This window comes from Nicotiana tabacum, chromosome 6 (assembly GCF_000715075.1).
Source record: "Nicotiana tabacum cultivar K326 chromosome 6, ASM71507v2, whole genome shotgun sequence".
Classification (NCBI taxonomy): Eukaryota; Viridiplantae; Streptophyta; class Magnoliopsida; order Solanales; family Solanaceae; genus Nicotiana; species Nicotiana tabacum.
Window position 1 is genome coordinate 130,342,731 of NC_134085.1, and position 9,165 is coordinate 130,351,895.

General features: G+C 39.4%; 1 long non-coding RNA gene across 1 annotated transcript; it reads right to left on the reverse strand.

Moving 5' to 3' along the window:
• Nucleotides 1-269: 269 nt before the first annotated feature.
• Nucleotides 270-1,476, reverse strand: LOC107780737 (uncharacterized). Its single transcript, XR_012710160.1, has 2 exons — nucleotides 862-1,476; nucleotides 270-453 (listed from the first exon to the last, which is right to left on the reverse strand). It is a non-coding gene; the product is annotated as an uncharacterized LOC107780737 (long non-coding RNA).
• Nucleotides 1,477-9,165: the final 7,689 nt, after the last annotated feature.

Genomic DNA, 9,165 nt, shown 5'->3' on the forward strand with positions numbered 1-9,165 from the left:
AGCCTAATTATCTATTTTATTACATGTTTTAAACATATTGTGCATTTTTAACTTTATAACCTCTTTTAATATTTATGGATTTATTTCTGAACAAGTTATGATTGTTGTACACTTGTCGTTTTGTTACACATTGCAAACCGCGTCACATGAAATGCACCCGTGATTTACAACATTTATTTTATTATTGTTGAAGCTGTGGTTGAGTCACACGAAATGCACACCCGAATTGGGGATTATGTATCATGACCATGCCACGGGAACCGTACTCATAGCCACAATGATTTATTTTTCACCTTTCACTTATCACAAGTTGATCGCAAAAGTTTTAGACATTCAAAAAATTTCAACCTGTTCCTATATTTAAGGACATATTATGTAATCAGCCTCAGATTTGGTTCTTTTCTTCTGGCGTCCTACATTCTGCTACCCAAAATCATTACCTGAATCAACAAACTAAACAATCTTTTTAGTCTAAATCACACTAGACACCACACCCAACAATTTCAATCGCAAGCATGCCAACAAAAAGAAAGAGCACAATCTGTAGTTTCTTTAGCGCTAACGGATGAAGCAGTGAGTGAAACTATAATACTGGAATCACATGTTCAATGTTATGCCTCTGTACCAAACAAAAAAAAATGTTAAATAATCCAACTTCAGTGATACTATGTTTTATTACTTCAATATCAAATCCCTATTAATTAGGAGAAAGAAATTGTTTTCTTGAATTTGTTTAGACATAGAAGTACAATAATCAATTTGCTTAAAACACTTAAATCAACAACATAAGGGCAACATTCATATAAAAAAAAAGGAAGTTAGACAAGGAATTGAAACAACAAGGAAAGAAAGGGATTGTACCTTAAGGATCAAAGCTTTTTATTAATTTAAAAGTAAACTCCAGCCACATACACGATAGTTAAGATGAATCAGCAACTAAACTCAACCAAACGACCACGGCCGCATTAGAGAAAACTCGAACAGAACCTCTCGGAATTGCAAACAGGCAGCTCGACTCGACTCGCACCTGCCATGTCGTTTTGGACGATTTCGAGGCTATTTTTGGGTGGTTTTTGGGTCGTTCTTGGGGTCTGTCTCGCAGCTAGCTTTGCTGCTATTTTTTTGGGGTATTTTGGAGCTGTGTTTCGATTGGATTTTCAAGGTGTTTGTGGCGCTACTTTGAGCGACTGTTTTGGTGGTTTAAAATGACGCTACATAGATGAAGACAGAGGGATGAAAGTAGTGTTCTTTGGGTAGTGAGAGTGGCGGCAACTGGAGGCTTAGAGGTTCTCCTAAAATTCAAAGAAAGACCACCTCCATCTGTCCATTCTTCCATCCTTATCTCTGTGTGTGTTTGATTTTTGAAAAAAAGGGGCCTAGAGGAGTTGCTCTGTGTGTGTATATGATGATGTGCGACTGCTTTCTCTTAGCTTTTTCTATGGGAGGGGATCTAGAATTAGGTCTAGGTTTTGGGAATGTGCCCATTTTAAAGAGAGGGAATTAGGGTGTATTTTAGAGATGAGGGGATATTGGGTTTTGGGTAGTAGGCTTGGTGAATTGGGTTAAGTTTTGGGCCAATTTGGGCCATGACTTGGACATTTGGACAAAACAAGACTTTAGGAGAAATAGTCCAAATTAAAACTTCTTTCCTTTTTTGTGATTTTGATTTTTCTTTTATTGATTAATGGATGAAAATAAAAATACTACTCCTAGACTTGAATAGCAAGATAAAATACTAATCACTCAAAATTTACTTAACAAACTAATATATATATATAATTGGAAAACCATTTCTGTATTTGTAATTGAAGATAAAGCTTATATTAAAAATTTGACTCTTTTTTTATATTGTATTTAATTTTCTTAAATTAAATAAAATATATATAAAAGAAGAAATAAGAGCTAAAATATGTAGATTAAACTTAAAATATATTTACCTACTAAAAGTGATGAAAAACTCAAATATAGTAAAAAATTAGGTGCTCACAGCTGCCTCTCTTTGCTTGGAAACATGAAGACTTTCAGGCAAAGACAAAGTAAGCCATGTGACTAATATTTGACCATATCGTTATTCTAAACAGGAAGAAAATAATAGAAAAAGGTACAACCGAGTCCTAGTTTTGGAAAATATACATATCCCGGGTTATAAGGAAATCAGGTCGTGTGTAGTTCAAGAAGAATGATGGAGTGATGAATTTGAGAGTCGAGCGAGGTTCTGTCGAGGCTCCGGTTCGTGATCTTGTTATTACATCAAAAATCAAAATTAAAAAGACTAATTAAGCCTATAAGCTACAAGTTACAAGATTCTTATCTATGAGTCTTCTGAAGCTTGATCTTGAGTCTTGGTTGGTTCTTCATGCAAAATCTGATCTGAATCTTGATGCTTGTTAGCTGCAGGTGCTAGTTCATTCCTTTTTCAACTTCTCGGATCAAGGCGGGACATGCAAAGCTTGTGACTTCAATCACGTCATGAGCAGTCCACATCTTTTCTCCTCTTCTGCACTTTGAGTTCACTTCTTTTTCTTATTCTTCTTTTTTCTTTTATTCTGTATTGAGATTCCTTCTTTTGGCCATCTCTAACCCTGTGCCTCGAGGTAAAACCTGCTCAAACACCAAAACAAACAAACAAACAAAATTTTTCTACCCCAGTTTTCACTAGGAAAATTTCATGAGTTATTGTAACAAAATTCTAAACTACTTCTTTATTGAAAGGAACAAAAGTCAGGATTGTGTATCCTTGGGGAAAAGAGATTATGGAGTGAAGACCCTATATTTAAATTGAAATCAACTAGGGATTGGATACCCTATTATTGGAAAGTCATCAACTGTAACGATCCGGCCGGTCGTTTCATGAGTTACCGCTCCGTTTCCCCCTATTTTTGCTTCCTATTATCTTGTTCAGCTGTATTATGTATTAACGGGTTGGTTGGCTTGGGTTTGGAGAAGTTTTGGTAAGGTTTGAGACACTTAGTCTCTTTTGAGTAAGCTTAAGTTGGAAAAGTCAACCGGATATTGACTTATATGAATAAAGGCTCGTATGTGAATTACGATGGTTTGGATAGCTTCAGGAGATGATTTGGGACATATGAGCGTGATCTGAATGGGATTTGGAGGTCCGGAGTAGATTTAGGCCTGAATTGGCGAAAATGGAATTTTGGCGTTTTCCGGTTGATAGGTGAGATTTTGATATAGGGGTCGGAATGGAATTCCGGGAGTCGCAGTAGGTCCGTTATGTCATTTGGGATGTGTGTGTAAAATTTCAGGTCATTCGAACGTGGTTTGATAGACCTTTTGATCAAAAACGGAATTTGGAAGATTTTGGAACCTTAGGCTTGCATCCGATGTGTTTTGGTTGATCCGATGTAGTTTGAGATGTTTTAAAGATTTGTATAAGTTTGGATATTGGTATATGACTAGTTCGTTCTTTTAGTTGAGGCCCCGGGGGCCTCGGGGTGATTTTGGATGGTTGACGGGAGGTTTTGGAGTTTAGTTTGGCAGTTAAATTTTTACGGTTGCTGTCATAACCACATCTGCGGTTGGGAGGCCGCAGGTGCGAAATGCAGAAGCAAGCTGTAGAAGCGGCCAAGGGGAAAGTCAGGCAAAGCCGCAAAAGCGGGCATCTGGACGCATCTGCGTGACCGCAGATGCGGAAGAAAGGTCGCAGGTGCAGTTCCAGGGATTTAAGTGAAAACCGTAGAAGAGGTAGATTGACCGCAAAAGCGGTAGCACAGAAGTGGAAAAAGGGACTGCAGGTGTGAAATACCTGGGTCAGAAAGTATATAAGGTTTCCTATTGTCTCAGGATGTATCAGGATCTGAGACAACATTATTGGTGGAGGAGACTAAAGAAAGACATTGTGGGATTTGTGGCTCGGTGTCTCTATTGTCAGCAGGTGAAATATAAACATCTGAGACCTGGTGGCTTGCTTCAGCGGATGGATATTCCAGAGTGGAAGTGGGAGCGGATCACTATGGATTTTGTAGTTGGACTCCCACAAACTTTGAAGAAGTTCGATGCTATTTGGGTGATTATGGATCGGCTGACCAAGTCCGCGCACTTCATTCCTATGTGTACTACCTATTCTTCAGAGCGGTTGGTAGGGATCTATATTCGAGCGATTGTTCGTTTGCATGGTGTCCCGATTTCTATCATTTCAGATAGAGGTACTTAGTTTACTTTGCAGTTTTGGAGAGTCGTGCAGAGAGAGTTGGGTACTCAGGTTGAGTTGAGCACAACATTTCATCCTCAAACGAACGGGCAGTTCGGGCGCACTATTCAGATATTGGAGGACATGTTGCATGCTCGTGTCATTGATTTTTCAGGGTCATAGGATCAGTTTCTACCACTCAGAGAGTTTGCTTATAACAACAGCTATCAGTCTAGTATTGAAATGGCTCTATATGAGTCTTTGTATGGGAGATGGTATTGATATCCGGTTGGTTAGTTTGAGTCCAGTGAGGCTAGGCTATTGAGTATAGAATTGGTGCAGGATGCTTTAGACAAGGTAAAGGTGATTCAGGAGAGGCTTCGTACAGCGCATCGAGACAAAAGAGTTATGCTGACAGGAAGGTTTAGGATGTGTCCTACATGGTTGGTGAGAAGGTTCTATTGAAGGTTTCACCCATGAAGGGTGTTATGAGATTTGGGAAGAAGGGTAAATTGAGTCCTCGGTTTATTGGGCCTTTTAAGGTGCTTCGGAGGATTGGGGAGGTGGCTTATGAGCTTGCTTTTCCACCTAGCTTGTCGAGTGTGCATCCAATATTTTCATGTTTCTATGCTCTGGAAGTATATTGGCGATCCGCCTCATGTTTTGGATTTCAGCACGGTTCAGTTAGATGATGATTTGACTTATGGCGTGGAGCCAGTAGCTATTTTGGAGCGTCAGGTTCGAAAGTTGAGATCAAAGGATATAGCTTCAGTGAAAGTGCATTGGAGAGGTTGGCCCGTGGAGGAGGCTACCTGGGAGACCGAGCGGGAGATGCGAAGCAGATATCCTCACCTATTTGAGGCTTCAGGTATGTCTTTTTGACTCGTTCAAGGACGAACGTTTGTTTAAGAGGGGGAGGATGTAACGACCCGGCCAGTCGTTTCATGAGTTACCGCTCCGTTTCCCCCTATTTCTCCTTCCTATTGTCTTGTTCAGCTGTATTATATGTTATCGGGTTGGTTGGCTCAGGTTTGGAGAGGTTTTGGTAAGGTTTGAGACACTTGTCTCTTTTGAGTAAGCTTAAGTTGGAAAAGTCAACCGGATGTTGACTTATGTGAATAAAGGCTCGGATGTGAATTCCAATGTTTTGGATAGCTTCAGGAGATGATTTGGGACTTAGGAGCATGATCATAATGGGATTTGGAGGTCCAGAGTAGGTTTGGGCTTGAATTGGCGAAAATGGAATTTTGGTATTTTCCGGTTGATAGGTGAGATTTTGATATAGGGGCCGGAATGGAATTTCGGAGTCGCAGTAGGTGTGTTGTATCATTTGGGATGTGTGTGTAAAATTTCAGGTCATTCGGACATGGTTTGATAGACTTTTTGATCAAAAGCGGAATTTGGAAGATTTTGGAACCTTAGGCTTGAATCCGATGTGTTTTGGTTGATTCGATGTTGTTTGAGGTGTTTTGAATATTTGTATAATTTTGGATATTAGTATATGACTAGTTCGTGCTTTTGGTTGAGGTCCAAGGGGCCTCGGGGTTGAGTTTGGCAGCTAAAGTTTTATGGTTGTTGTCATAATCGCATCTGCGGTTGGGAGGCCGCAGGTGTGGCTCCCGCAGGTGCGGAAGCAAGCCACAGAAGTGGAAGCGGTAGATTGACTGCAAAAGCATTAGCTCAGAAGCGAAAAAAGGGACCGCAGGTGCGAAATATATGGGTCAGAAAGTATATAAGGTTTCCTTCGCGAATTTTTGCTAAGTTCTCTATTTTTGAAGACGGAAAGTGAGCTAGGGCAGTGAATTTCAAGGGGAAATAGAAGAGTATCAGTTGAGTAAGTTACCTAAGCTTCATTACTTGAGTTTATGACCATTTTTCCATTGTTTAATCATGGTATTAGTGGAAATTAAGGAAGAAAATTGAGGGATTAGGGCTTGATATTGGAGAGGTTTGAGTGGGGATTTGAGGGGCCATTTGAGGTCTGATTTCGATGCTTTTGGTATGAATAGACTCGTGGGAGGACAAGGATTCTATTGATGTAATTTTTATGGAATTTGGAGACGTGGGTCCGAGGGTCGGGTTTGGATCAATTTCAGGATTTTTTGTATAATTTGATTATTTTCGCATGGGCTTCGTTCCCTTAGCATATCTATTGTTATGATTCTAATTTTGGGTAGATTCAGCGCGAGTTGAGGCCGAGGCGAGAGGCAAAGGCATCGCGAAGTAGTAATTCATCCGGTTTGAGATAATAAACCATTGTAAATCTGGAACTGAGGGTATAAAACCCCAGTATTTCGAATTGTTTTGGCAAATGAGGTGACACACATGCTAGGTGACGAGCATGTGGGCATGCACCGGTAGGGATTATGACTTGGTCCGTCCCGTAGCGACTATTAAGCCGCGTATTTGATTTAAAATCTTATGATATCACGTATTTTAGAGATTAATACTATACTATGGGATGTATGCCATGTTTGGGGCCTTGTGCCGACCTGTTGAGACCCTTAGGGGCATTTGTAATGTTTTCCTCACTCTATTTGTTTGAAAGCATATCCTCTGTCATGTTTTACCTGTTTATTGTTTAAACCTAGTTTTTATCACTCTACTTCTTAAAAATGTGAAAATTGTTTGGGCTGAGTTTCCCTGATTTTCACTGTTATGCCCGAGTGGCTGTGAGGTTAATGACTGAGAGAGGTTGAGGACCTAATGGTGAGGATTATATATATATATATATATATATTTTCGATCGGGTTGCACGCCGCAATGATACTTATATAGATCGGGCTGTACACTACAACGATATATATATTGGATCGGGCTGCTCGCTGCAGCGGTATGACGCTTAGGCTGTAGAAGCCCATCCGGAGTCTGTACACCCCCAGTGAGCATAGTCGACTATAAACTATGGATCGGGCTGCATGCCGCAGCGGTTACTATGATTATTACTATTATGAGATATTATTGAGCTTGAGTGCTGAGTGTGAGTACTGAGTGATGAGAGCTAAGTCACGAGCGACCGAGAGGCTTGCCCGAGAGGCTATATTTATGAGTGATACCTTGCCCGAGGGGCCTATTTATGTTATTTTTGCTGATTTCACTCTTCTTTTATAATGAGCCTCTATTGAAAACTGCTAAGTAAATGATTTCAAAGTATTTCAACTGAAACTGAAGTTTTTACGTAGTAATGCTTTTAAACTATTGAGCGAGACTTGATATTCTGCTGAATGCACTTATATATATGATTTTTAACTGCTCGTCACTACACTCAGACCTTATTTACTTTAGTTCGTATCACGACCCAAACCGATGGGCCGCGACGGGCACCCGGTACCTTACTCAACCGAGTACCAACATAACATATCTTTCTTATTACATCATCATATACACATGACATATGGGCCTAATAGGCCAATATGATCCTTTATAAACTCGAAACATATGCCGACATGGCCGTACAATTTTTTATGTACAAGACAGATTTCTACAAGTGTCTAAGAGTACATAAATATCATAAAGATTGGGACAGAGTCCCGCCATACCAAACAATACACGTCTAAATAATACTAACCAAACGAGCAACTCCGAAGCAAATGGAGCGCGCCAACATCTTCCGCTGAGCTGACATCATACTTGGAGGGCTCTCGACCTGTCTATCGGGACCTGCGGGCATGAAACGCAGCGTCCCCAAGCAAAAGGGACGTTAGTACGAATAATATACCGTTTATGTAAGGCACATAAATAAGTACAAAAGAGACATAGAGGAAATATAGAGTACATGACTCAACCTGTAAGTCTGAATAACTTTGTAAATCATAAATTACTTTTAGCGTCGTGCATATGCGTATGAATGTCATGTCATGCATAGGTACATATTTCATAACATCATCTGCCTCTGAGGGCATCCCATCATATCATATCGGCCACTGTGGGCAAAATCATCACCGTAACCAGCTGATCAGGTGGTGGTGCGTATATAACGCCATAACCTTTCCTATATTCCATATACATATCTATACATACTTATATAACACCGTTTGAATCATATTTCAGCCACTGTGGGCAACATCATCATCGTATACCAGCTGATCAGGTGGTGGTGCGTATATAATGTCATAACCTTTTCCCATATCCCATATACATATATTTACATATATACGCATATATAACGCCATTTGGTCATGGGTTAATGCACATGTATAAATGAGTGAAATGTATGAAAATACATAATAATCTCGATATTCCTTCCGGACAAACTTTTCCAACTACGTATTATTCTGAGACCCATGAATAGAAGATAATAATAATTCTCATGGGGAATCAAGAATATAGACACCCCTACTATTTTTATGAATAGAGTAATTTATAAAAACTGTGTATTTGCTCGTTTCTTCAGTATAATTTGGACCATGCCAAAAGAAAGAAGGGATAGCCTTAACATACCTGGAGTAGGAAAAACTCCGCATATCCTTTACACTATTCTGGAAATTTTCCAGTTCGTTCATTCCACACTGTTTCAAAATATGCATAACGGCAATTGCCTTTCTTTCTTTATCGACCTATGAATCCTACAAATCGTGATTGTTTCCTCCACCAATACGTCGTATTGCCCATGCAACATATTGAACATTGTTAGATACCACAATTTCATAGTAAATTTGCAGTGCAATAGGATATGGATATGATATGGTGAGTGTCTTTCCCCTTTTCTCTTCATAGAGAACATTAGCTTGCTATCATTCTTATCTTTCATAAATAATTTACTGAAATCCATTTCCTTGAAAGACCAAAGGTTTGACTTATTTGATAGTTCTTGTTAAACCTTGGAAGATTTCCAAAGAATAGACAAAAATCAAAGTATAAGGATACGTGGATTTCAAGTGAGGCTTTGAGCCACATATATCCTTATTAAGATGACACCTTGAACATGGAATTAAGAGTCATTTTAAATGACACTTTAGGGCTGCCACATTATAGTAAGGGGGAAAGAATTAATCTTATCCAAATATATCTCCAATTAA